Raw genomic sequence first — 26,889 nt, forward strand, 5'->3', positions numbered from 1 at the left:
CAGTTTTTGTACCTATTGTTATAAGGACCCTTATACTCGCCACTGTATTGGGGTCTAAATGGGGTAACTCCTCTACTCAGATACAATAATGGTTGGGTCATTTGAGCACCTAGAAAAAGACGAAAAAGTAAATTACTTGGTAACATCCCCATGTTAACATTGCTGCCACTTAAACTATCATTTCCCTCTATCTCATATAACATAGTTCCGTGAACTAATGGCATCCCTTTCAAAGAAGAAAATAGAGAGGTAGTTGACAGAGCTGTGACAAAAGATGAAAGCAAGAAAAAAAAAAAATCCACAATTCAGACTTCAAACACAGACCTTAAAGGGGTTTACTTCAAGTGTGTGTACCAAAGGCAAGTCATGTTTGCTCAAAGGGGCAGATGAAACACAATGTTTTTACCTAAGGTTGGCTCTGCAGGGCTGGGCTTGTGTTAACTTTCAACTGCAAATAAAACAGTAGCTGAATACTGAAGAAAAACACTTTAAAAAAAAACCACCAAACAACAACAAACTGCAAAGTAATACCACCACAGGCTGCACCCTCAGTCCCATCCACATGGCTAAGCCATTTCTCTGACTTCAGACAGGGTTTTCAGGGTCTTAAAGCAGAACCCAAATGTTCTATCTCTTCCCATTCCTTAACGGTTAGGAAAAGATGGGAAACTTTAGCCATATCACCCAGTCAAATTTACGCAAAGTAATGAGCCAAATAATGTTTACCAGAGGGGAGACACAAATTTTATTTCCTTTCCCAGGTAACCAATAGCCAGGAAGACCAGGACCTTAGGAACAACACCTCTACTTTTTTTAGCTGTACTTTTAGAACAGTATTTTATATTTTAATAAGTGCTCTGGAAAAAAAATAAATAAATGGTCAATATTGAATATAAAAGAAGTGGTAGGAGAATAGGCTTTGTCAGGTATAATTAAAAAATAAGCAAAATACCGTAAGAATTAAAATCGGTCAGGAAGAGAATCAAAGCAGACAGCTTCAAACAAATAAGTGCCCAGAAGGCAAGACTGGATCCGTTTCTCCAAACATCAGTTCAAAATCAGATGACTCTTGAATGAAGTGTGGAGGAATTGCTTGTTGATATTAAGCAAAGGAAGAGTTCTGCCATTAATATCTGTTAAAAGCAAAGACTAGTTTGCTTAGATAAAAACAGATTTTGACATACATACTCTTCTGGTGCAGAACAGAGATTCTCGGCAAGGTGTAAAGCACAGCTTGCTAACTTTTACCTTTTTACACTTGTATGGACATATTTCACTCTGTTCTACTTTACTTTTATTCACTAAACTATTTCATTACAAACCCATAATTCTTGCTGAAAAAAAAAAAAGTTGTTGAGTTTCAATACTGAGCTGGCAAAACCCAAGCATTTCAAGCAACACACAGGGCTAAATAGACCCTAGCCCTGAAGTGGAATGGAGTACATATGGGTGTGCAAACACACCTTTTACAAACTTGGGCTATTTAGTCACGAATAACTCTGCTGCAGCACAGCTCCACATTTCTACCTTCAGCCTCCTCTGTGGCTCAGATGTCCATACACTTTTTGCACCATTCCTGCCTAATTGTCCCTAGAAGTGAGCAAGACTAGGAAAGAAGTGCAGGCAGAATTTGGGATGCCATTGGGTGCCAAGTGACACCATTTGAGTTGTTCCGATTATGAAAGGCAAACATCATCTCTGCTGCATAGGTTTCAAGGTATATTTTGGGGACACCTCACCACTTTGCCTCCATCAGTATAAGATGCACCTAAATTCTGAATTGGAGGCAGCTCCTTAAGAAGAGGGAACATATCAAGTCAGTCCTTGGAAGAAGGCAAGCACAAAAGAGTGTCCTGAGATGCAAACCTCCTGCAATTAATAGTGCAGAGATGTTTTCTGAAAGTTTCTGCTCTAGTACATTTTTTTGGATCCTGGCAAAATAGCCACAGTGAAAACAGCATTCGTGCATCAGGTGCAGGGAACTGAGGTTGGACAGTAAAATCTGTCTTTGGCATAGTGACAGGAAGAACAGCTGACGGGCAGAGGGATTTAGAGGTGCCATGCCAGCTCCAGAAGGTCAGAGGACCAGAATGGACAACGCAAGCTGGGTCCCCGAGATGCCATTTGGCACTATCCCATCTAATCCTCTGCATAACCTCAGGGAGAAGAGGAAACTAGCTGGAATCAAGACAGGAATATCTGGCACCATTTTGGAAGGACTGTATCTGCCAGGGACCTGGGATAATTCTTCAGAATTAAAAAACCAAACCAAACAAACAACAACAAAAAACCCCCAAACAACCCCCCCCTAAAATAACCCACCCCACCCAACTCTATCTCTGAAAGAATATTTGACCAAATTAAGAATTGAAGAGTTTTGTTCTCTTCGCTTTGGAGGAAGTGGAAACACTGGAAATATGGGGTCTCCTTCATGCATTGGCCTCACTGTTCTTTCCTGTGTCCATGCAGAAAGCCAGTTTCTTCCATCTTATAGTTGGCACTACGCTAATCACAGAGCAGGAGCAGCTACAGAAAGCAGCCTAGAAAGAAAGCTAGACAGAAAAGAATTATTTAGAATGTAAGGCCACGTTTGGCACTATGACAAATATTTATCATTACTCCCAAAGAAAAAGTAATAGCATGAAATGCTTTTAAGTTATGTATCATATTACTGAGAAAACAGTGTAAAAGACTAAATCCAAATCATCCCAAACTTCTGGTGAAACAGCAAGCTTCAGTTCACAGCAAGAAAAGCAATACATGACACACATACATGTACACAAGTCTATATAACATAAAAACGAATGCTATACAAAGTAGTAGTAATCACTAACATGCAATATGAATGTAAGACAAGCTGAATTTATTCTTTAAAATGCTAGAAAACAGAACACACCAAATATGAAGACAACAAAGTCAGACAATGTTGAGAAGTCTCTTTAAAACTGTTTTTCTCCAACTCTGCTTCAAAGGTCTTGTGATAACTTAAAGCCTGCTGAATACCAATAATGAAAATATTTCTTGCACAGTACAGCCAAGAAATCTTTACTCTTCAAGATTACTTACTAACAGAACTGTCTCTATTCATGGGTGAACCAAAATGCCATTCTCTTGACTCTGGAGGCTTCTTAAATCTACCCAGGAATAGACAAAGCAAGAATAAGAATTTTAAGTGTCCAATCAACTTTGCAGAAGTGACTCATGTTCCCAAATCAACCAAACACTTAAAAATGCTACCTTTCCCTATATTAGAGCCTTTTTTGGGTGATTATCAGCATTTTAAAGCTCTCCGTTAACTTTTGATACAGAAAGGTTAAAAATAAAGACCATAATCTTTATTTTAAAATACTACAAAGGATACAAGAGCCAACAAGGTCAAGGTATTTTAGGAGGACCACAGCCACCCGTTGTCTTTATCAATTTACTGTCCAAAAAAAGAGTAAAAAGAATTACCACACAACTGGCAATACTACACTTAACATTTGTGTTTGTAAAATATTTGTATGTACATATTTACACATGCAGACATGTATTCTACAGAAAACATTCATATAATTATGGGTCTTGCATAGGCAAACAGAGGAGACATATATCTAGTATCTACACAGGTAGATGTATGAACAGCCAGCATCTTGGCTGATGCCAGAGAGAGTTAAGTCCAAATTGTAAAATATTGTTTTCAACAGTGAAGTGACGTAACTTTGACACTGAAAGATGCACAGCCCATTTGCCACTGCTTCGTTACCCGCTCGCATCTCACTCCATCACCCTTCACAGTCAGTAGTGCCCACCTCAGACCTGTCTATCTTTTGCAGAACTCTTTGCTTAAGAGATTTCTTGCTTTCGGACCTTGCATTAGTAGCAACGCACAAGGCTATTTCTTTTTCTGCACACATCCCTCTGCAGATGATCACTATTGATTTGGAGTACCTCAATTTCTGGAAGCAGGATTCAATTTGCCTAAGCCCAAAACTTCTATGGTGCATCTACTTACATGTATCTACATATGTATGCAAGTATCCATCCCTCATCTAGGCACCTAACTCACTTCATACTCAAGTGACAAACAGGCACTTTCACAGTGGGGTTCATCTCATCCAAGGCGAATACCTGAAGTCAAAAGAATCCTTCTACCGCCGTTTTACCCATCTCTTCCTCTCCACTGCCTACAGATATCTGACTAGCTCAGACACAGTTTAAAGTTAAAGCAGACAAACCTTGCCCTAGCTGCCCAGCCCCAGCTGCTTTACAAACTTGTTGTCAGAAGACATTGAGCTTTCTGAAAAATCGGATACTTCAAAGGCAAAATCAGAAACCCACTGAGATTTCAAGTGGCCCCAAAATATTTAAACAATTTCGAGAATACAGATGTAAACTAATCTTCCAAAATGTTATGTATACACAGACAACTCAAAATGTTGTCCAGTTAACAAAACCTTCTACAGCATGATCAGCACTGCATTAGGTGCCACTTCAGTAAACACCATGATCTACCTTTACAGTTTTACTGCATCTTTGCTATTTAGTTGGTTCAAATATACACTATAGGAAAGGAAAACAAGCAAAGTCATTATTCAAAGGCAGTTAAGTTGTGTATGATTAAATTTAAAGCGGACTTCATAAGTTTATTCAGCTACCTGATGGATTAAGTTTGTTCCCAATTTCTGCATAAGAATGCCTATTACTATGGAGGAAAAACATTACACTTCAGTAATTTCTTCGGAAATAGGAATTATTTTTATATTTAAGTAGTAGCTCTTTATTGTTTAGAACTGTCTTTAAATCACTGTGTTGAAATATGGTTCCATTAATTTCAGCAGCTCCAATTTTCAATACCACCTCTCCTAGCCAACGTGTCTTGCTGAAAGGTTGCTGATGGAACTGTTTACTTTCCAGCATGAAAGGCTATCCTTTTCAGAAATTTCTTAGGAGATCCTTCTAATTAATTAGTCTACAGTTCCCACAACAATTTATTTCATTCTTTTTTTAATTAGGTTGTGGGGGGGGGTTTGGTTGGTTGAGCTTTTTTGTTTGTTTTAGAAAGCTCCCAAAGCTCTTGCAGGCAGAAATATTTCTTGCTCTCTCTCCAAGACATGCTTTTTGGATGCTTTTGCTACTGAGAAATTTTTTTGGCTCTCCAGAGGACAATTAAGCAATGACAACTTTGTATTCATTCCAAAGCATAATTCTACTTTTGAAGATTTCATTTGACTAACATGATACTGACCACAACTTTTCATCCACAAGGCAGCATAAGCCAAGTTCAGCCGCGTGTCAGCATGCACTGGCTAGACCCAAGTCCCAGGAGGTACAAAAATTATTTAGCTGACAATGTGATTAGGTAACTAGTTCTCCTTCAGGCTGACTACATGGATGGATTCAAAGCTGCTTCTCCTACTGGTAATGAGCAAAGGTCTTAACAGGATTTAAGCAGTGAAGGCAAGCCTTGATGGGAATAGCAAGGGGACCAATTGCTTCTCCTTGAAATGAGAAAAGAAGCCATGAGGAAAAAAGTTGAGAGCAAAAACCCGAGTCATGACTAATTTCTTAATTTCCAGCTATCAGTTTCCATTACTAATGCTTTGCTCCTCTTAGCCCTGTGACTCTAAACCTTCTCATTATAGAGGGAGAATTACCCTGCACAAAGCAAAAATATAATCCTCCTTCCTGAGCTCTGAAGGGATCCGGTCAGACCTTCCCTCCCGACAAATGGCAGAAACCATCACAAGGAGAAGCAGATAGAGGGGGACTAAACCTCTGAGTGCTGCTTGCATTACTGGCCAAAGGCTACTCACCGACTCTGCTGTTTCTACGTTTTCCCACCTCATCTTGACTATTTTAGCTATTTGTATTGTTATCTCTTTAGGCCAGGCAACATCTTTCATCGCCTCCTCTACTACATGATCCGACATCACCTTAAGCCCATCAATGTTGTGTAATGAAAATAAATAATGAAAAATCTCTAAAAATCTCTGGTTTATTTAATCATCCATGGGATTAGAGTCACATTGCTCTGCAAGTCTGGAACTTAAGAAAAAAGTGAACAAAAACCCTGCAGTGAAGGCTTTATTGGGTCCTGGAATCTTGGTTCATCTGTATATTTAGAACATACTTGAAAAAATGAACATTCAAATTTAACGTAAGATGAAACATCATGCACTTAACTGTCCTTTCTCACATGGTGACTGATATGAAATAAGCCCGTCCTACTTTATTCAGTCATAAAAAGAACTCAAGGAATGGAATCATGAAGGTAAAGATGACTTTTTATAGGCCTGATTTACAGAGCGAATCAATAGGGAAATGCTCCTCAGTGCTTTTGCTTCCCCATCTACAGACCAGGGGCATTTGTCTGTCCCAGGGCAGATTTTAAAAAGTCCATGGTTTATAGCAGTAATTCATACCAAATCCTTAAATTAATGGCCATATAGGAAAGAGGAAAGAAAATAATACGTAGTGAAGGTAGAATTCAGCCATGTTAAAAGCCATTTTAGGGTTCCTGAATGCATATGAGATCTGTTGAGACAAAAAGCTATTCCCAAGAGTCAGTGTTGATTTCAACATTTGTGCTGTACAGACCCTGAGGATTAAATTAAGCACTGAATTCCGGAGTCAGGAGAACAGCAGCATTCTGTGAGCGTGACATTTCTGTCTATATGGAGGGGTACGACTCAGAGGGCTTTAAAAGGCAACTTAGTCCCTCTTTTCCTGGAGCTGAGATATGCTATAAACCGAGATTCTTTTTAGTCCATTTTGGTACTTATTTCTTATCTTCAATTTTCTGCATCCAGCACCTTTTTTCCCCCCAAAGGGTGTCTTTTGTTCCCCTTCCATGCTGTCCTCATCCATAAAGCATTCCTGCAGACCTCTGCATGAAGACAGCATTAGCTGCAAAGATACCACAGCAACGTAGAATTTGCTCTGTACCTACACACCAGTACTGTCTTTTTCAATCTTTCTCTGCCAATAAGGATTTTATGGAATTGCAGGTGGTTCACTTTCTGTGCAGGAGGCTAAGAGCTGCACCACGTAACTATAGCAACAACTACTGTGAAAGCTCTCGATTTTTATTGACATGCCTCACACAAACTCATGGAAAAATTTATACAAATGGAGAAACAGAAAATTAAATATCATGAAGGCCAAAGGAAAAATATTGTGGTGATCTGCATCTTTATGCATTGCTTAAATACTTCCCCCATGGTAATTTGCTTCTTTTACTGTACAGTGGTAACATTAAAATAGCATTTTAAAATTCACAGTTTAAACAGTAATTTAAGCCTCCACAATGCCAAAACAGAAGATATGAATGCAATCAGCTCAGAAAACACTGTAGCACATTGCTGTATTTGACAAAGATTCATCACTGGGAAACTGACACTACACAAATGGAGAGAAGAAATAAAGTGCACACATTTTTTCATAGAGTAATAAACATTTGCATAGGGATATACTGAATTATTAATCTCTTACAGACAAAAGAGGTATCTTTCTAAAAGATATTTTTCTATCCAGAGGATACACGTTTAAAAGGAGTTTCCTGTGCTCACAGGATCCGAGAACTGTGTGAAAATGATACCGAGATGCTCTGTCCCAGTCTTAGAAATCCCTGACTTGATAGACAACTTTGACATTCCAAATCCAATAAAACAGTTTCAAGCTCGCAGCAAAATATGAATATGCCACAGTCTGAAATGGCCTCAAGTATCCTGGAAAGCTACCAAATCGCTTATGTTGAGCTTGAAAATGCCACCTCTAAATGTGCTTCCAAGGCCATGATCCACAGTGCTGGAAAACTGATCCTTGCTAACGGCCACCATTTATAGCCTTAACCTTTACTACATTACCTCAATTCTCTCCAACAGCTCAAACAATATGAATCAAAAACAATTCCAAAGATTTCAACAATAACCACCAGACCGAGAACTATTCCTGCTCAAATCTTGACCTTATCGACAAAGTGCGTTTGCATGGTCACAGAAATAGCCAGTTTTGCAGTCAATGAATCGGGACCAAAACACTTCCACCCCAGTTGCTGGTTATTTCTCATTTTCAGCTCTGCTGCCATGATTTATTTCTCTAAAAAAGCACAATAATCCTAACCACTTTTTTATTCTAATGATTATCTAAGACAAAAATATTTAATAGCATGGTTTAGGGAAAACTACTGAGCTGTTAATATTGCTCTTCTGAATCTAATACTCTTGCAGTACACAATGCAATCTAGGCTGCCTGGAAAGGATGAAAATGATGTGTTGCTATGGAAACAGGAAGGCACATGTTTAGGTTGCTCATCCCTGAAGAGCTGCCCTACCAATATCTTTAAAGTCTGCTAATAAAATTTTAATCAATAATTAGAATAAAGGGAATTTCACCTCCTGTTTGACACCAGAATCTTGGTTCAGACATTGTCGAGCTCTTTTAATGTTCCCTGCATCCAACTATGACCCACAACATTAAGAATGAATTTATGCACAAAAATGTCAACATGCGCTTATCTAGTTCAGCTACTTAAAATGATTATTCCACCCAGCAATTGATACCAGCTTCCCTATTTAAAATCTTGTGCATGTAGAAATGTGCTTTTTAATTTATTAATTGATATGCTATACCTCCCCCTTCAAAAAAAAAAAAAACAAACCAACCCAACAACAACAAAAAAACCCACCAACCCACAACAAATCAAATCAACTCTTCGGTTATTACTGGCTTAAGGCCATTGAACAGGGATATGCCCTTTGAGAAAGTGACAATTACCCCAGTACTGGAGTTTTGCTCACCAACTCCCCTAAACATCTCCTATTTCCTAGAAATGATAGTTTCCATCTTACCATGATTTACCTGCAGACAGATCTTCCAAAACACTGGGGTTTATGAACTAAAAACGCATTTCCAGACAGACAAATAGAAAACAGGCCAAGTTATTTGCTGGCAAAACTCCACTTGTTTCACCATTATAATAGAAGAGAATCTGGCTCCAAACATGCAGCCATTAATTATCTGTACTGTTAACTATGTCGGTACACCTATTTGTTACTACATTGGGAAATCAATAAGCAAGACTTCGTTAATGCTATTCACTAATCTATTAACTCATTCGTTATAAATAAGTACAATGTTAAGAATATCAGACTATGTTAATAAACAGTTAACAAGCTTTGTATTCTGGATCACAAAACAGTAAAGCAAAGCTGAAAAGACAAGAAATCCATACTGTGAACACAAGAGGTGCATAACAGATTTTTTTTTAATGTAGTCATACTTTATAAATTATTCTTCTGTAAATTTCAATTCATTTCCATTATTGTACACAATATTTCCCTGCTTCAGTATTGCTGGCAGAAAGCAGTCCATTCTGACAGGAAGAAAACCAACTCCCATGCCAGCAACCATGAACCTTTACTGCACTGCGATCTTGAACCAGAATATTAGAAATGCCGATGTCACAAGAGATACAAGTGACAACAGGAGCAATACATCCTTTACAAAGGACACACTTATCTGGTTTCAGCTTCAGAGATTTAGAGTAGGGTTGATTTTCCACACTCTGCTCCCAGAATACACCAGCACTTTCAAGAATATGGCAGTGTCTCTATCTGCTGATATATTTGGGCTTGAAGTTTTCTAGAAAAACCCTGACACTAATCTCCTGTTCAACTGTACAAGATTTTTAAGGTGTTTGTTATTTTTAAATTAAACTTCAAATACACTGACTTCCTCAAAGAAGAAGAACAACACTCCCATTTCCTTTTCCTGGCTTTGTAATTAATATGAAGACACAATAATTGCAGGCACATCCCTCCTCCAAACCAGGATCACACTGTGTAGGCATTACGCAGTAGCTATATACATAGCTTCGGCTTGCAGCTGAAGTTGGAGATATTTCCATTTTTCATGAGAGCATGAAAGTATTTGAAAAAAAACCAAAACCTTTTAGGACCAGCATTTCCAAAAAGATAAGTAATTGCACCTTGGCCACCTTGGGAATGCTTAGCACATTCAGAAATCCATTTTGAAATTCTATTTTGTTTTTATAACAGAACATACAATATCTGATGGATGGTGAGTTAGGACAATTTACCTTTACAAATCTTATTTCACAGGGGCTTACAAAAATGTATTCCATCAAAACTCTTCAGAATAAACATTCAGTTCTTGATAGAATGTGTTTATCCAGAAACATAAAGGAACTAAAATTGTTTTGATGTTCCATCCTAAATAGTTCTATTTCTGAATATAAACATATTTTTCATATATCACTGAAAAGTCAGCATTTTTTTCCAATAGAAGACAAAATGACAAAAAATTTTTTTAAAAAATCTTTTTTTTTTTTCCCCCCAAGGCTACAATATTTTCCAGTTGCTTTCATTTTCAGTGCACATGTTTCTTCCCCTAAGGTATCCACTGTGATATTTAAAAGGGTTTGTTTGCTTATGGCTAAACAAATGTTCTTTACTCACATTACAAAACTCTTGTCATATAATGCCGGCATTATTTAACCACCTTCACTTAGAAGACATCTTATACTAGGGACAGCAGGTCAAGACAGAGTCACACGCTGTCTGGAAAGGCTCACACACAGTATGCACATCTTGTTCCTTCTCCAACCATGGAAAAAAAAACCTGAAAACAATCACTATCCAGTTTTATCAGCAGGGTAAAATACAACCAAATCTCTGAGTATTCTGCTAAATAAGTATGTTAATTTACCACTTCAGCAATAAAAAACAGGATCTCAGCAATACAGTTGCCCTTGGCTCCGAGGGTCAATAGGACAGCGTTTCATTCCTGTTAGTCTTTAAGGGCTTGGCTGTTCCCTGTTCCTGTCTGCACTGGCTACCAAACTATTTTCAAATGTCCTTTCATCCAGGCATCTCCCTCCTGAGTGTCAGTCACAGTTATGAATCACAAAATACATGCCTCGGATGCAACAGCGCTAGCTCTGGCTTTCAACAGAAAATTTTGGAGACAAACAGCTTACAGAAAACAGAGAATGACACAGTGACATCTGCAGTACCAGTGCCCCCAGCCTCCCTTTCTCAGAAAGGCTTCCTTTTAGTCATGATACTTTAGCTAATTCATATGGCTAGAAGACAGCACGTGGCTTCACCGCTCTCCTTTTTTCCATGTCTGTATTTTAAACCCAATGTTTTGTTTAGAACTTTCATGAATCCCAGACAGGAACGGCCTCAGGACATGGAATAATTTAGGCTGGACCTCTGGAGATCACCTGCTCCAGGCCCTCTGCTTGAGTGCTTACCACTACACTACTCCTATGCCTAGAAATTACTGCACTGCTGTGAGACACTTTGCACCAGGCACTGTATGCAGAGAAACTGCTGGGTGCAACTGGGTAATCTGAGGCAGCTTAATGTTTGCTCGTCTCAACCAAATTTCCCATTTTTCCAAACTCATAGGATCTTGCTTTTCCTCTGCTAGCACTTCTCTGCAGACAACAATCCTCTTTCTTTGCAGAGAAAGTCAATGTGACTCTGCAAAAAAATCTTATGCACTAGCCAGCTCCCAAACTGTATAATTTTCAAGGAGGGTTGGGTTTTCAGCTTTTTCTTTTCTTTCTTTTTTTTTTTTTTTTTAATTTAAAAAGCACATATGAAGCTAATTTCTGCAGATGGAGTAAAATGTACCACGTGAACCAGGCAGATTGGCTTTCTCGTTGGACACTGAAGGGTTGCTATGATTCAGACATTATGCTTTAATATTTAAATTTCCACAAGCTACAGATATGCTGATATAAGAACAAATGTCAGAAGGTTGATCTATTCTAAGATCCATCTCAGAAGAAGGTTGACAACACAATGAAATCAGATTTTGTTTCTGTCTCTTGGAATTTGACAGATTTCAGTCACCTGAGTAAGAAAAGATTGCCAAAGAGCAATCCAACAGTACAGTGCAGCTTTCAAACAATCATGAGGAGACACTATACCGTCATTTCCTTTGTCCTTGGCAGAAAATGTAAGAAATAGCAAATTGCTTTCTTTATACACACTGGACCCCTTTGTCCTCATTTTTATTTTCGAAGTACTCTTTTTTACACAGATTCACATTTATTTACTGCTTGAATTTTGCAATAGTGCCATACCACTTAATTCCATCCAGGAAATTTACTCTGCAGTGTTATTTTTGCCTTCTCTAAAATTTGGCAGACCTGGCAAACAGGGAGATTTGACAAGCTACCTATAGCTCAGAGCATCAGAACCATGAGGCCTCAGTGTGTTTGGGTTTGGTTTGAGGGTAGTTATTTTTCCTTTCTTTCTTAAGGAAAGAAACCTTTATGCTGATTCTGGTCTTAAACAGAATCCTGAACAGTGCAACAACTGGGGAAAACAAGATCTACAGTGTCAGCCACTTACATGTGTTCTCATGTAGTCACCATCTGTTTGGTAATCCCAGAAGTCAGCAGCTCATAACACAAAAAGCACTGCCATATTAAACACCCTGCTGACACAGAGACCATGGAGTGAGGAAGCGAGCCCGCTAGCTGCTGAGCCATCAGGTTATGGCCTCAAAATGTTCTTTGAAGCCATACGAACTACTAAACGATAGTCCTTCAAGGTCTTCTCTTCTTTTTCCCAACTACAGGCTTCCCACTGATGATGAAACTGCCGCAGCTCACAGTGTATAAATTTGCTAAACAATTATAATTTTACAAACTTGCAAGTCCACAAATGTTCTCTTATTGCATGTGTTTGCAAGAATGAGTTTATGTTGAGAGAAAGAGGAAAAAAAAAAACCCAACACATAGAAACAAAGGCTACAGTCCTTGTCAAAATAAACGATTTGCCTTTTAGAGCGACTAATTGTTAAGTGAGTTAAATGGGACTTGGGAACCATTTTGAATGGCTAAAAGGATTGTCTCCTGGGCTCTCATGGAGGAATGATCCAAAATTTTGCTGTATGATAGGGTGCTGTTTGTGTTCTCCAGCTTTACTGGCCTATGTACATGTGTGTGAGGAAGCTCTGGCCTTGGTACCCTGTCCATCCCTGAGGGCCTAAACAACACAGTGGGCCCTTCATGACAATATTGCTCAAGCTCTGATCCTAAGACACAAAAGATCTTTGATGACCAACCTGTATGTATATGTAGTCCTGGTGAAGGACTTGGGACTGGCACCTACGAAACACAGTAACAAAAATTTCTGTCATCTCAAATGGGAAAACGAACAAGCTCAAAAGGGGTAACCTGCTCACTCCTCTATACATACCCACATATACAAAATATATATATAGAGAGAGGTTTAAATCAAAATATGGGTTTATCAAACAATTATTCCTTGGCATAGCATCTTATTTACCTAAAAAGAAACTAGAAATTCTTCACATCTGCATTATTTGTGACATTTTACTCTTCTACTTGGAAATCTTATCATGACAATTTGTTTCCCATGAACAAGAGGGCCTGACAACCTCCAGCCTCATGCTTGGGTTGATCTTGCCAGCAGAGATGATGATGTAGCATTTGCATTCTGTAATTCCCTTCAGCAGATAAGCAGACTTCTGTTTTTACAGAAATACACCCATTATTTTTAGGCTATGTACACATACGCCTTTTTTCTAAGGCTAGTTCTGGAGCACTTAAATCTGTTCATAAATGTAGAATGAAAATTTTCCTAGGCATGCAATTCCTCTTCTAGCAACTACTATTTGACAGCTGAACTGTGAAGTCTTCCTCTTCCCTTTTCCCTTTCCAGCCTTGTAAAAAGAGCCATGTAGCGGACTCTGCTCATTGGAGGTACCACTGAATGCAACTGTTTCAGTAATGAAACCTTGTTTCCCAAAAAAAGTAGCCCAGCACCTTGCAGAAGTGTCAGCATGGAGACATAAGCAGAGAATCCTGGAAAAGCCTCCAAGATTGTTCTGCCAGTTTCACATTTTGATCACTGAGCTCTCGGCTCCTAAGCCAACCACGACAGCAGACAGCTCATGCAGTCCCAATTTATTGTGACCTAAAGGTCATACCAGAACAGTACTAATACTGTATCTCTTTTGGTAGTATCAAAAGGACCCCTGGCAGGAATACCAGACACCGTCCTGCGCTGTGTTCCCAATACCTATCAGTATAATGTAAATGAATAACAATGGAAAAAGCCGATCATTAGTAATTCAGAATCCACTTTCACGTTAATCATAGAATCATAGAATGCTTTAGGTTGGAAGGGACCTTGAGAGATCATCGAGCCCAACCCCCCTGCAGTAATACAGCAAGAAAGCCACTGCACTTCACACCGACACAAGGGCTGGGCTGTCAGGGGGCTCAGGCCAAGTGGAGACCACCACAGGAACAGTGTCCTGTTCCTCCAGAGAGCTGCCGTTTGCCACAAGATCTTTCACTGCCTTATGCACTGGCCTGCCCTCCAGGCATTGCTGCTGTTCTCCTTAGAGTAAACCCAAGCCTTGATCTTGCAACTGCTTTCAGTGCTGCACAGAGACATAATCTGAGATGGCCAAACCCAAAGGAGGCAAGACAAGCCAAGGGTAAGCAGACAAACACTGAAGGATTGGGGGCAGCCAGAGCAGGTTCACAATTAGACCTCCCTGGCTGGAGACAGACACGCACAGGACTGACAATGAGCAAGCGGAAGTTTAACAACATAATATCAGCCAAGAGCAGCAGCAGGAGATGAGCAGGCTTTCTTCACACTGCAGGGGATCAGAGATAATTCAGAAAACAGAGACAGATTCAATTTAATATAGTAAATTAAAGGGAAACCAAGAGAAAAATTGGGGTCAATCTGCTATGCACACAGCATTCTCATTGACAAACAAGCAGACAACAAGATTTTTACGCTGCAGAGGTCTCCAGAAATGAGCAGCACCCAGAAGCTCAGCAGATGGCCTTGAAAAAATGGCCTGTTCACTTCAGAGCCCCAGTGGGAGCTGAGCCCTTTCAAAATAACTGGAACAGTCTCTATCAAGCAACTACCAGCAAAAGAGGTGAATTTGCTTTCACAGCATCTCCTCTGGTTCATTCCAAGTTTTCCCTGCTCACTTGTGTACCTTCAATTAAAATACCATTCTTTTTTTCCTAACTGGTCTTGCAGTTAGCAGCAGGGGAAGAAAAGAGTACACACAAAAGCACTCAGTAATTCAGGCTCAGAAATGCATCTGAACCTGCAGCTCCAGGGCTCTGACACAGCAGCACTGAAAAAGCCTGCTGCTTCCCTTGACGTTCAAGGACAGTGGGGTACATCGGTCTGTGCATTTGTATTCGCTGCCACTGCATTGGCCTGGCCTTTCTCCTCGCTCCCCCAAGCACAGACATCACCTCATCATTGGAGAGATGACCTGTGAGCAAACTGCATTGCAGCCTGCACTGGCTGGGAACAGAGCCCGAGGTGAGGGAAACAACATGTAACAAAGCTACACGAACAACAGATATGTACAGCTCTTGACATGCCTGGATGTCAAGACATATGCTCTCTCTGCTGCAGTAAGGACTCACCAGCAGATGCGTAATGTTGCTACAATCTCCAGAAACACCCTTTGTCTCTGCTGTATATGTAGTACCAGAGTCCAGGCTCATTTACTTTAAAAAAACAATGAAGAGAGAGAAATGGATGGATCGGTAGCAAAGTATTTTCCTGTGCCTACAGCAAATCTGGTATCTCTCACTGACCACAAATACAGAAAAGAAAGTATCTGGGAGAGAGAAGATAAGACTGCTAACAGTCTAATTTTCATTTGGAAGTGAAGGGAGCCCTCATTGAGAAAAAAGGCAGAGGAGATAAAGATAAGATCAGAGATGGTGAAAAGACATTCATAAAGGGCAAGAGGGATAGGGGGGAGGAAATCAATCACAAGTACAGACAAGATCAAACAGCAGCATACCAGTAACAGCCATATTTCCTTGGGAAAAAGAGCTGCAGGATGAAGAGGCAGCACAGCACCATGCTGTGAGGAGTGCTGCTCTCCGCACCCACTGCATAGGAGACAGTTGTTCTTTCTCCATAGCAACAAGATACTTAAAAGCCAATCTGGAGACTGAAGACCAGCTTAAAAACAAAACACAAAATGTATCGATTTATTATCTCTATTTTAAGCCTCAGCTGCAAAGTACACAGGATAGCATTTGTTTAGCCTGAGGAAGCATCTTCACAGAAAGCTCTCTTCTCCCATTATACCTCCCTGTCTCAGAACCAACCCTTGGTGTGAAGCAAACTGGCATTTACGCACGCTCCCTACTCTTAGGTAATGCCAAGTGCATTAGGCACAAACACACCTTGCAGCATCCTGAGGTGCTCACAGCTGAAGCCTATGGCTGCTGCCTTTTGCAGGGACTGCAGGAAGGCATCAACACCTCCCAACTCTTCTCACAAGACTCTGGGAGGGAGGGAGTCACATCCTTTTGCTGCAAAAAAAAAAAAACCATAAAATAATAATAATAATAATTAAAACCCCCCAAACTTGCCGTTTAGTAGTTACCAACTCAAGTCACTGTTTACAGGGGCTCAGAATATGCTCATATCCTGTCCTTGAAGTCTGCTTATACCTGCTTGGAAACAGCTCTGCTCAGGTACCTGAATGGCTTCAATAAAGCTATTAGGCTGACTGCATTGGCAGAGCTCTCGAAACATTACAGACCTCATCTCCTCCTCAAAGGCACCGATGGAGCCTGCACAGCAAATTCCAGAATGCACCAGGATTATTTAAGAAGCTCATCAAGTTTTGGGTGAATGGATTGTACTGAAAAAGCTGCAGAACAGCTAGGGTTTCAGTCCTGGCTTTGGTTTAAGCTTAGGTGCCAAGATTAGCCCCCTCATGGAAGGGGGCAATAAAAAAAAAAAGCTATCAAGTCACAGTTCCTCAACCACAAATATCACAGCTCTGTTCTGGTAGTTAATTATTCCAAACAGCTAAACCTGCATCTTTACATGCCAGCTCCAAATAAGAATCTTTGAATTATCATTTCTGATTTAGAAATACAGAAATTTTCAATCAGCCAATCCTTAACCACTGTATTTATCAGAGAAAAACTTCTTATGGATCTTGGTTTTTCATTTCCTTGTGTAAGGACTTAATTTACTCTTCTTTTTGAAAAAAATTACTCTATCTGACTAGAAAAGATTTCTAAATGAGCTTCATAGAAAGGATAAGAGTAATTTTCATCTGCATAGATTATGAAGTAGAAAGAAAAGTATGAATCAGCTTGTCCTTCTAAAAACACATTTGCTAACCAAAGTCTGTTTCCTATACCATTAGTTACAAATGCAGAAATATTTCTTTTAATAAGTGGTTTCAAAGGTTGCCAGGAGCAAATCTCTGTGGAATGCATACAAAGTTGTTCTGTTTTCTTCTGCATAGTTTACCTTACTGAACTCAAAATGGAGGTATCCAAAGAGCTTTTTAGGAGCTTAGGAAGCAATGCAGTTAAAATACATGACACTTTTTTTTTTTTTTGACAACCAGAGTGGAAAATAATGACATTTACAAGTCTTTAGCTCAGTGCTTATGATAGCCCCAGAAAAGCACTGTCTCCCATGCAGCCCAGTTTCACCCCAGCTATGGAAAATTGCATCAGAGAGAGATGTTCACCCAACCCCCAGTCCTATGTTCTAAAGCACTCTCCTACACGCGAACAGGCCTGAAGATAGCACTTAAGCCCTCAAACCCACTTCAAAATGTTGTGGGACTGCAATGCAGAGAGCAGCAGGCAACCCTGGTGAGCTGCTCTGGAAGGGCTGTGTTATGGGGTCAGCAGCCGGCACTTCCTGGGCTTGGCCAGTTCCAGACCCTGCTACATCCCACCGTTTGCATTACAGCTGAAGGGTGACAAGGACACCAATGGCAGGGCAGTCTCCTAGCCAGCTGAGGTAGTCAGAGTATGTTGTTGTTCCTAGGTGCTCCTAGGCAAAAAGGCTGCATCCACAAGGAAGCCCAAAATGCAGCTCAATACAGACCAAAGTCCTGGTCAGATCTTGGAGCATATCCTTAACAAAAGGAGTTTGCAAGACTCTACAGGATGCTTGCCTCTGCCAGCATCACCTCTGCCTTGTGAGGCTTCAGTCTCAGCCAACCCCACGTCTCTCCCACCACTGAGCTGGGTTGGTGGTCACACTGTGATCAGCTGTGGCATTTAGCGGTGCGCCCTCTCAACGCTGATGTCACTCACACACAGGTATCCAGCACAGAACAGAAAATCACAAGGCACGGGCTGTTAATCACAAGGGCTTAGTCGTTCCATCTTAGGAAGTTTAATTATCCTGATGATGTTATCTTAATTAAATGGTCGTTAATCTAAGTTTATATTTAAGCCTGAAATGTGAATATATTTTAAAAACTCTTGATGATAGCAAATCTGAAGAGACAGAGGAAGGAAAGGAAAAATACCAGAGAAAGTAGGGTTGGCTGAATTTGATAAATGCAACCATATTTCTAAACACAGGCAATTGCAGCTCAGGTGTTTCCTTGTTTAGGGTTGTCTAAGTGAATCAGATTTCTAAGGGGTGAATGGGAGGGTCTCCAAACAAAATTTGAAAGCAGGTAAGCAAAACATAAAAGGTAAAATTGACAGTAAGAGAAAAAAAAAAACCCAACCTGTCAAGTCAGAGGTTAGCAGAGAATCTTTGAACAGTCCTGCTGTGCGCATAGTTATTTACACCTTTCTGGCTCACAGAAAACAGTGGTGGTCTTGTAAAAAAATGTACAGCAATCTAGCAAGGTGCCATGCATACAAGCCGGAAGCCGGCTTGAGAGAGTTAATGGGGAATGATAACCTTTCCAAAGAAGGAAGAAAAAAAACGGCTAGCCATTTAAGAAATTGTTTCTTGTTTCTTCAAGGGTAAAGGAAATTTAACATGGACAGCACAGAGAAAAACTGAAAACCAGGAATTACAGCTGTAACTCCTGGTAAGTAAGAGTTACAGCTCCAGCTGTAACTGAACAGAAAGTACTCTACTAAATGCAGGCACCATCATCTCAGCATCTGAACAGTGAGAGACACTAGATGTCCTAATCCTTCAACTTCACCCTACCCTACCAACAGCTGGGATCCTCCCTGAGATTTTGGGGCACAAACCAGAACTCTGGGGACCCCTGGAAAAGGAAAAAAAAAAAAACCAAAAACCCACACCACATGAAAAAATGACACTGACGGTGTTTGGTGTTACCAGGCATCTCTTTTGTTATTCTATACCTCATCCTGACAATGCCTTTAAATCCTTGGTATGGGGCATACTAGCACTGTTCTCCACCCTTGCCTGCTCATCAGACAGCACCTGGAACATGGGCTCTGCACTGCGATCTTCGTGCCCACCAGCCTGCACAGCAGTTAACAAGCCCTCCGTGGCAGCACACCTTCCCCTGCCTTGCAGCAGAAGCCGGGGACAACACTCAGAAGTCCCACATCTAAGTAGCACTGCTCTGGAGATAGCGTGCAATCAAGGCTGGCTGAAAAAGTAACATAATCTGCTCATCTATCCTGGCCCCTACATCACATCGCACGCCCACCCCCAGGCCTCCTGCTGCCCTCCCAGTGGCCAACGAGCAGGAATGGGGAGGACTTCCATACTCCTCCCTCACCATTCCCATTTGTTTCCTGTGTGAGTCCCTTAAAATTGAGAGATCTTCTGACCTTTATATCTGAATGATTTAGCTAGAGTGATTACCATCAAATATTATTATAAGGTGTGGTAAAATACAACTGTACTGCCCTCTTCCTGGCAGGCCGATTCCTACCTGAACACCTACATTTTGCAAGCAACATGCTGAACTTTGACTCCCCACTTACAGGCAGGTAGGCTGTTCGTGGGCTCCTTTCCTTCTGAGCAGAGCTAGGAATGCCTCAAATGCCTATCAGTAATCTGCACTAAGAGTTTTGCAAGGTAACATCCTGCACCACTCTAAATTGAATTCCAGCTTTCCAATCAAGAGAAGCAAACGCACCTATAACCTTTGCAAGCAATTAAATCCACTGCCCTTGCTAACTTTGGCAATTTCTCCAAGACTTGAATCTCAAGAATTTAGTAATTACTTCTGTTGGCCTTTGTTCTGTCATGAGCTTGAGATAGCAAGTTTCACTTTCAATGTGTGTCAGAATTGGTAACTACCAAAAAAGAAGTCTCTTTTTAAAAGAGATTCAATAAAACCAGTCATGCTCCTGCTTTTTCCTTTCAGCAGTATAGAAAAGTCTTTACAAAACTTAAGATCTGCTTTCTGTGACCACCTCACTCTGAGCCTTTTATCAATCTTGTTTGCTAGCTTTTTTATTCTCATTTTAGACAGGTTTGAGTTTGCCTTTGGATTTTAAGGAAAGTATTTATTTACATACACAGATTAGTCTCAAGTGGAAAATTTGTTCCTTGAATCTCAACAAAAAATAATTCTACAATATTCCATATTTTTCAACAAACCAGGCACTCAGGAACATCTTACCAACGCACAGCTGCTATGTACACACAGAACTGTGATGAGGCCCACAGACAGTGGGCAAGACAACAAGGGACATACTTTTTTCCTTGGATAAACTGTTTTGAATCTGAGCTAGAAAAAGTTAGACTTCACACTGAAGTACCCAAAGAAGTGCACTTAACATTTATACAAAGCCTGCCACCAAAGTTGGCAACTAAGGGTTTGCAAACGCAAGTACCATTCCAAAATGAAAACCAGAAAAGGGGGGATCATATGCTGGAAAATCATGAATGTTATCTGTTTATGGGCCATTTAAAATATTACCTCACCTATAAATACACAAATTACATTAGTCCATGAAACTAAGTGAAACTGAAAGGAAGAAAAGCTATTGTCCTCCAAGTGTATCATATTAGTAAGCTAGCCACATTGGGAGTGGAAACCATTCAATTTATAAAACAGAAGGACAAACCTCTCTATCTTCATTAGTGTCTCTGAAAACAGAAATACAGTAACTAAACACAGGAAAGTGAACTAGAATACAGTCTGCTAGAAATGCTTAATAAAAAAGTTCATCTCCATGAGGAAGTGTGATGGTTCAGTGGTCTACTTGCATGCAGACATATGACTTCCGTTGATCCACATGTGTGCGTGAAAGACAGTACACAAATAAATGCCTAATTTGAGTTCAGAATGCAGCTAGATGCAGCTAGATGTGCTCAAGTTGAGACTTATTAAAGGATTACAGCCTTAGGACAGGCCCCTCCTGCCCTCTGAAATCAGGCATCTTCATTGCACGTTACTAACTCTTGTAACCAAAAACTGAGGGATTCCCAAAACTGTTAGTCTCTTCTGGGAACAATGACCTGATGAAAGAACAAAGCAAGCCAAATGCAGCTTGTAAACAGGGAGCTACTTGTAACGTCAGTGTGAGTCATTATTATTATTTTGTTTTCTTGTTATTCTCATCCAGTCAAAGCCATTATCCTCAATTAAGGAGGCTTATTTGGTCTTGGAGATACAGCAACATTCAGTCATATTAGAGAACGACTTGAGATCTGTAAAAACCTAGGAAGTTTCTCTAGGAGCTTGCACTGGGTTCTCGGACCATTAACTTGCTGTATGAACACGATGGAAGCTGCCCAAGAAGGAGCAGCGCAACAAGAGAGAAGAGGCAAGTACCAATGAAATGGTGATGATCAACATGCTGTGGCCCTTCATCTCCCAAGAGGCTGTGTGTAAGAGTAGGAAATGCTGCTAAGGTTCAGATTCAAGATCAGTAGGAAAATGAAGTAATACAGTTAAAATCGTTAGGTTCACACAAAGAAAATCAATTGTGAGACTGAGTGAAATTACTGAGCAGTCACTCATTATTGTTAATGCCCTCCAAGTGTTAACGTGGAATATTTCATTATTACCATTCTGTGTTATGTCTCAGATGTTGAGCTTTAGTCAATTCAAAGACATGGTGCTTATTTCAGCTGACTTGAAGGCAATTCTCATCTCCCCCTCCTTTCCCCTCAATACACTTGCAGGACACAGTGGAAGGCTACACTGTGTTAAATCCTCATCATCCATTTTTAATTACTGTTCACAGCAAGTATTCCATTTGATCAAGCTGACTGCATAGTGGAGGGATCAGCTCCTGTTCTTAAGTGAGCTATTTGACTGTTCTGACTCCTGAGTGGTATCAATTGCTGCTTTACCATCTGCAGATGTTGGAGCGTTGTGCTCCCAAGCAAAATGCTGTTAGTACTGGCTGTTTGCTGCTAACTTATCTGCAGCGCCCTGAACAGGCCTTTTGAGTGTTGACAGGATTCTTCGTGAAAATTGCATGGGAACCTATAACCTAGGCATTTGAAAGTGTGCTGCAGCCCCAATTTAAAAATTACAAGCATGTGGGAGGACAGAACTTTAACTGTTACACATTGGAGATGCAAGACAATAATGAATATCTGAAATCCAAAATGAGCATAGAATGAGTGGGCTTCCACACTGGGGACACACCATTGTTTGGCCTTATTTAAAGTTTGCAAACAAATTTCTTAGAGATTTTAAGCCTCTCTGTACAGATGGAGAGACTCCCACAAGTGGTCACCACAAAGAGACTGTTTAATAGTACAGTCTCATTTTTCATGGTACATTTTGTTCTTGCCACCCTACAATTTTAACAATTAAAAATCTAAGGTAATTTTAGGTAATGGTCTCAACTCCTCCTTGTTCCTCCTCTCTTTGGTCCTCCTGTCACTCTGCATAAGTTCCCAAGATGAAGAAAGCTCTGCCCTGAGCTTTGAGAACACAAGATCAGAGCTTATTCTCATCTTGTCCTGTAGGCTGTCACCATCCTGGACTCACCACTGAGCAGCACTGGCTGCAATCCAGCCCTCCTGAAGCAGTCGGCATGTGGCTTGTGTGTTCCTACCTGCCTACAGAAGGGAGAGATCATTGTGTCAGCAGTTTTCCTGGAGAGAAATGCAGTAACAGCAGCACAAAGCCATCATAACACGTGGCTTGCCCAGGAACTTCCTTCTATTTGAATAATGTAATATTGGAACAAAGGAACAGAAAAGGGAGTAAAAATATGAGTTCCTTCTATAATGTATCATTTTCAACATGGAGCAGGGGAGTTTTGTTTGTTTATTTTGCTTTTAAATAAAAGGTACTAACTTATTTTGGAGCATAAAAAGAAGACCACAGCAGAAACTTCAATTAAAAAAACAAAAAAAAACCAAAAAAAACCCCACCAAACACACATGATAAATCTGGCTTACGTCCCACAAACACAAAGCAAACTGTCATTAAGTTACCCCTCTATGCATAGAAATTGAAGTTGAGCCTAGTCTCTCTCCTTTTTTCACACTGGATTAGGTGATAAGTTAGCCAGAAACAATCCAAAAGAGCTCCAAAACTATTCCTTATATGGCAGATATCTTTGAAAGCTCCATTCTGCCACTGATTTTGGCAGTTGTGAAGAGAATCTGTCCCATTTTTCCATATCATCTTTTTCTTCACAGTACACTGACTTTGAGGGGGTGCAGCTCTCCTGACATCATTACACACCCTGGAAGATGAGGCATTATGCCAAGGCCTACATCTTTACCATTTCTGCAGTTCCCCTAGTATGACGATATTAAGAAAAAAGCCTCATAAGCAGTCCAAAATTACAGACAGCTCCCAACTGAATAAATATTAAAAAAAAGCAACTGACATCAAAACCTACTCAACAGGAGGGAAATGTATGTAGTCACATGCTGCAGTTGCAGTGAAGAGGAGGAAATAACTAAACTTCTGCTATCCTTAGTGCTGACTCACCACATTCCGGCTGCAGGATCCGATATCCTTAAAGATGCTCAAGTTTCTAGAGATGTCCCTAATGCAGTCAAGTGCCTCACTGCACAAATGCATCGCCTAGAACTGAGATAAAAATCTGTGTTCTTGAGTCCTTAAGAAGGTGGCTGATACCCTTCAGGGGGTCAAGACAGCTATTAGGAGAAGAGTGGAAAATAACAGGCATTAAACAGGGCTTTTTGTTGCTAAGGGGAAGTGAGGTCATATGAAGACTGAGCTGGAGAAAATGATGTATTTGCCCAACTTTCTCATCTTCTGTCTTCCCTGGACTGAAAGCCACATTCTTTTATTAATATCGTTCTCCTTCACCCCAAACCAGCAGTCAAACGCTTCTCAGCAAACAGTCAGAGGCCTGGGTAACGGAGGCAGCAGCTGGGGAACAGCAGGGGTATCTGCGCCTTGTTGCTACATTCCAGCACTGCTCCAAGCCAGAGGCATCAAAGGGGCGACAGGCACCTCATACGTTGCAAGTAAGATCTCATCTCAGGTTAGACAGAGAAAAGACAGTCAGGAACAGCAGTATTCATCTATAATGAAACCAAATGAATACTAACAAAAAAAAGTGACATCCTAGACCTCATGAATCTGAGCCTTCTTTACAGTATGTGCATGTATGCATCTGCTTTTGTAAGTTACATGCACACACATATATACTCACATATGTGCTAAATATGTTCCCCAAAAGAAGCTTTGACATTTCCGGTCTTAATCATCTCACCCAGAACAGACCAAATTTCAGTCTTCAAGGCCAACTCCTAGGCTCATCTGCTGAAACTAACTTTTCATGATATGTCTATTTGCTGGGAGGACAATACTGGTTTGACTCAAACTCACTGTGATTAGCCCTACACCAGTGAGAGTCATTCCTGCCTTTGTCCAAATTAGTATGCCTCAAATTATGGAGTGAAGGTCACTTAACAGATCCTGGAGCAGGATGAAACTCTGGATAAAAATAGGATGGCACTGTCACTGTATTTATCGCCTAGGTTCAGATCAGTTTCGTCCTTTATACCTTTGCTATGTTTTGCTATCTAAGTATATGATTACCAAGATAAAGCTTATTTAATCTACCTGGAAAAGTTTATAAATACTACAAATCAGATGAAGGCTTTAGAAACAAAGCAATATACAAACCTCACCTTTTCTGCTACAGGGTTTATTCTTCTGCATAATAAACTATCCACAGACACGCATATATACAGCAATAATCACATTTCACTAGAGAGCTCCCTCTACAGTCAGTATCCATAAAGTGACTGACAAAGAGGAGCATAGACCATTATTCCAATTTTGGAAAGTAGGTATAAATGAGAGTTTGACATTGCAGATAGGTATCAGTAGGGAGAAAGCAGAGAAAAAATAAACCGTGTAAGAGGGATCATGAGAGATTAGTAATTACAACTTGCTGACATTGAATGGAACCAGGCTAGCTAGAAGGACCAATGCTTCCTACCCAGGCTCCTGCGCATCACATCCGTATGTTTATGGGAGGGTAAGAGTTACCTCATTCACCTTCCATCGCAAGACCTTTTTTTTTCTATTACAGAGGCAGAGATTGTTCTCACAGAAAATACATGAAGTAATACTGGAAGTGTCAGAGCCCAGAGGCAAGAACAAATTTGTCAAAATATCGCAGTAGCCTCTTCTGCCACAAAGCTGACTTGGGATTCACCCACCACATCTGCTACACAATTACAGGATCAGGGGTCAGCATAAGCCAAAACTGAGGGGGAGAGAAGGGATGACAGTCCTCACTCTGTAGTCTTTAACAGCTCTGCCTTCTACTTGCAAATGCACAACCCAAAGACGTGGACTAAGAAAGAAAAGGAAGCACATGAGAATTTCCCTACACTTTCTTTTCTTCTCACTTTTAGAAGCATACTTCAGAATTAAATAAATTCCTAATAGCTATAACCACTGGTCTTACGGACCCAGAGCCCATACAGGGACTGCTGCCTTCTGGCTAGAAGGAGCAGCAAGGCCACAGAGGTTCTGCTCTGCTAGCTTCCAGGAGACGGACCATACACTGGAACAGCATCTTGAGCTGTAGACAACAGTGGCATTAAATGCTTCCTTAAGTGTCTCTTCTCCACGTAGCTAAAAGCATAAAGATTCTTGAAGGGAGGAGTGTTTGCAGACCATACTGTTTGCAAGCTGTCCAGGAAATGAGTCTTTCCTATAAAAAAAGTGTTCAAACTACAAGCCAAGATGTTCAGGATCTCTCCTAAGTCATTTGATGTCTTACAAATGTTATCTGTCCTTACCTCTCTCTGATCTGCATATCTAGACCTCTCATTCTACAAATGTAGTTACAATGGTGTTTGAATGTTGCGTGCTTTATATACATCCAAAGTGTTTCAGAAACAACTCTCTGCCTCATTCTTCATCATCTAATTAAAAAAGAGGTTTTCTAGTTCCACACCACTATTTTGGTCACAACCCCATGCAATACTACAGGCTTGGGGAAGAGTGGCTGGAAAGCTGCCTGGCCAAAAAGGACCTCGGGGTGTTGGTCAACAGCTGGCTGAACATGAGCCAGCAGTGTGCCCAGGTGGCCAAGAAGGCCAACAGCATCCTGGCTTATATCGGGAATAGTGTGGCCAGCAGGAGCAGGGAGGTGATTGTCCCCCTGTACTCGGCGCTGGTGAGGCCGCACCTGGAATACTGTGTCCAGTTTTGGGCCTCTCACTACAAGAAAGACACTGAGGTGCTGGAGCGTGTCCAGAGAAGGGCAACAAAGCTGGTGAAGGGTCTGGAGCACAAGTCCTATGAGGAGCAGCTGAGGGAACTGGCGTTGTTTAGCCTGGAAAAAAGGAGGCTGAGGGAAGACCTTATTGCTCTCTACAACTACCTGGCAGGAGGCTGCAGGGAGGTGGGTGTTGGTCTCTTCTCCCAAGTAGCTAGCAATAGGAGGAGAGGAAATGGCCTCAAGTTGTGCTGGGGAGGTTTAGATTGGATATTAGGGAAAACTTCTTCACCATAAGGGTTGTCAAGCATTGGAATGGGCTGCCCAGGCAAGTGGTTGAGTCCCCATCCCTGGAGGTATTTAAAAGCTGTGTAGATGTGGTGCTTAGGGACATGGTTTAGTGGTGGACTTGGCAGTGCTAGGTAAACGGTTGGACTCAATGATCTTAAAGGTCTCTTCCAACCTAAATGCTTCCATGATTTTAAAAAACA

The 26,889-nt window shown here is 40.7% G+C and overlaps 1 protein-coding gene across 1 annotated transcript in view; it reads right to left on the reverse strand.

The window, feature by feature from the left end:
• SERGEF (secretion regulating guanine nucleotide exchange factor) overlaps positions 1–26,889 on the reverse strand; it is a 161,162-nt gene that overhangs the window by 8,791 nt on the left and 125,482 nt on the right. The window lies entirely within an intron of this gene.

Source organism: Pelecanus crispus, chromosome 6, assembly GCF_030463565.1.
Source record: "Pelecanus crispus isolate bPelCri1 chromosome 6, bPelCri1.pri, whole genome shotgun sequence".
Taxonomy (NCBI): Eukaryota; Metazoa; Chordata; class Aves; order Pelecaniformes; family Pelecanidae; genus Pelecanus; species Pelecanus crispus.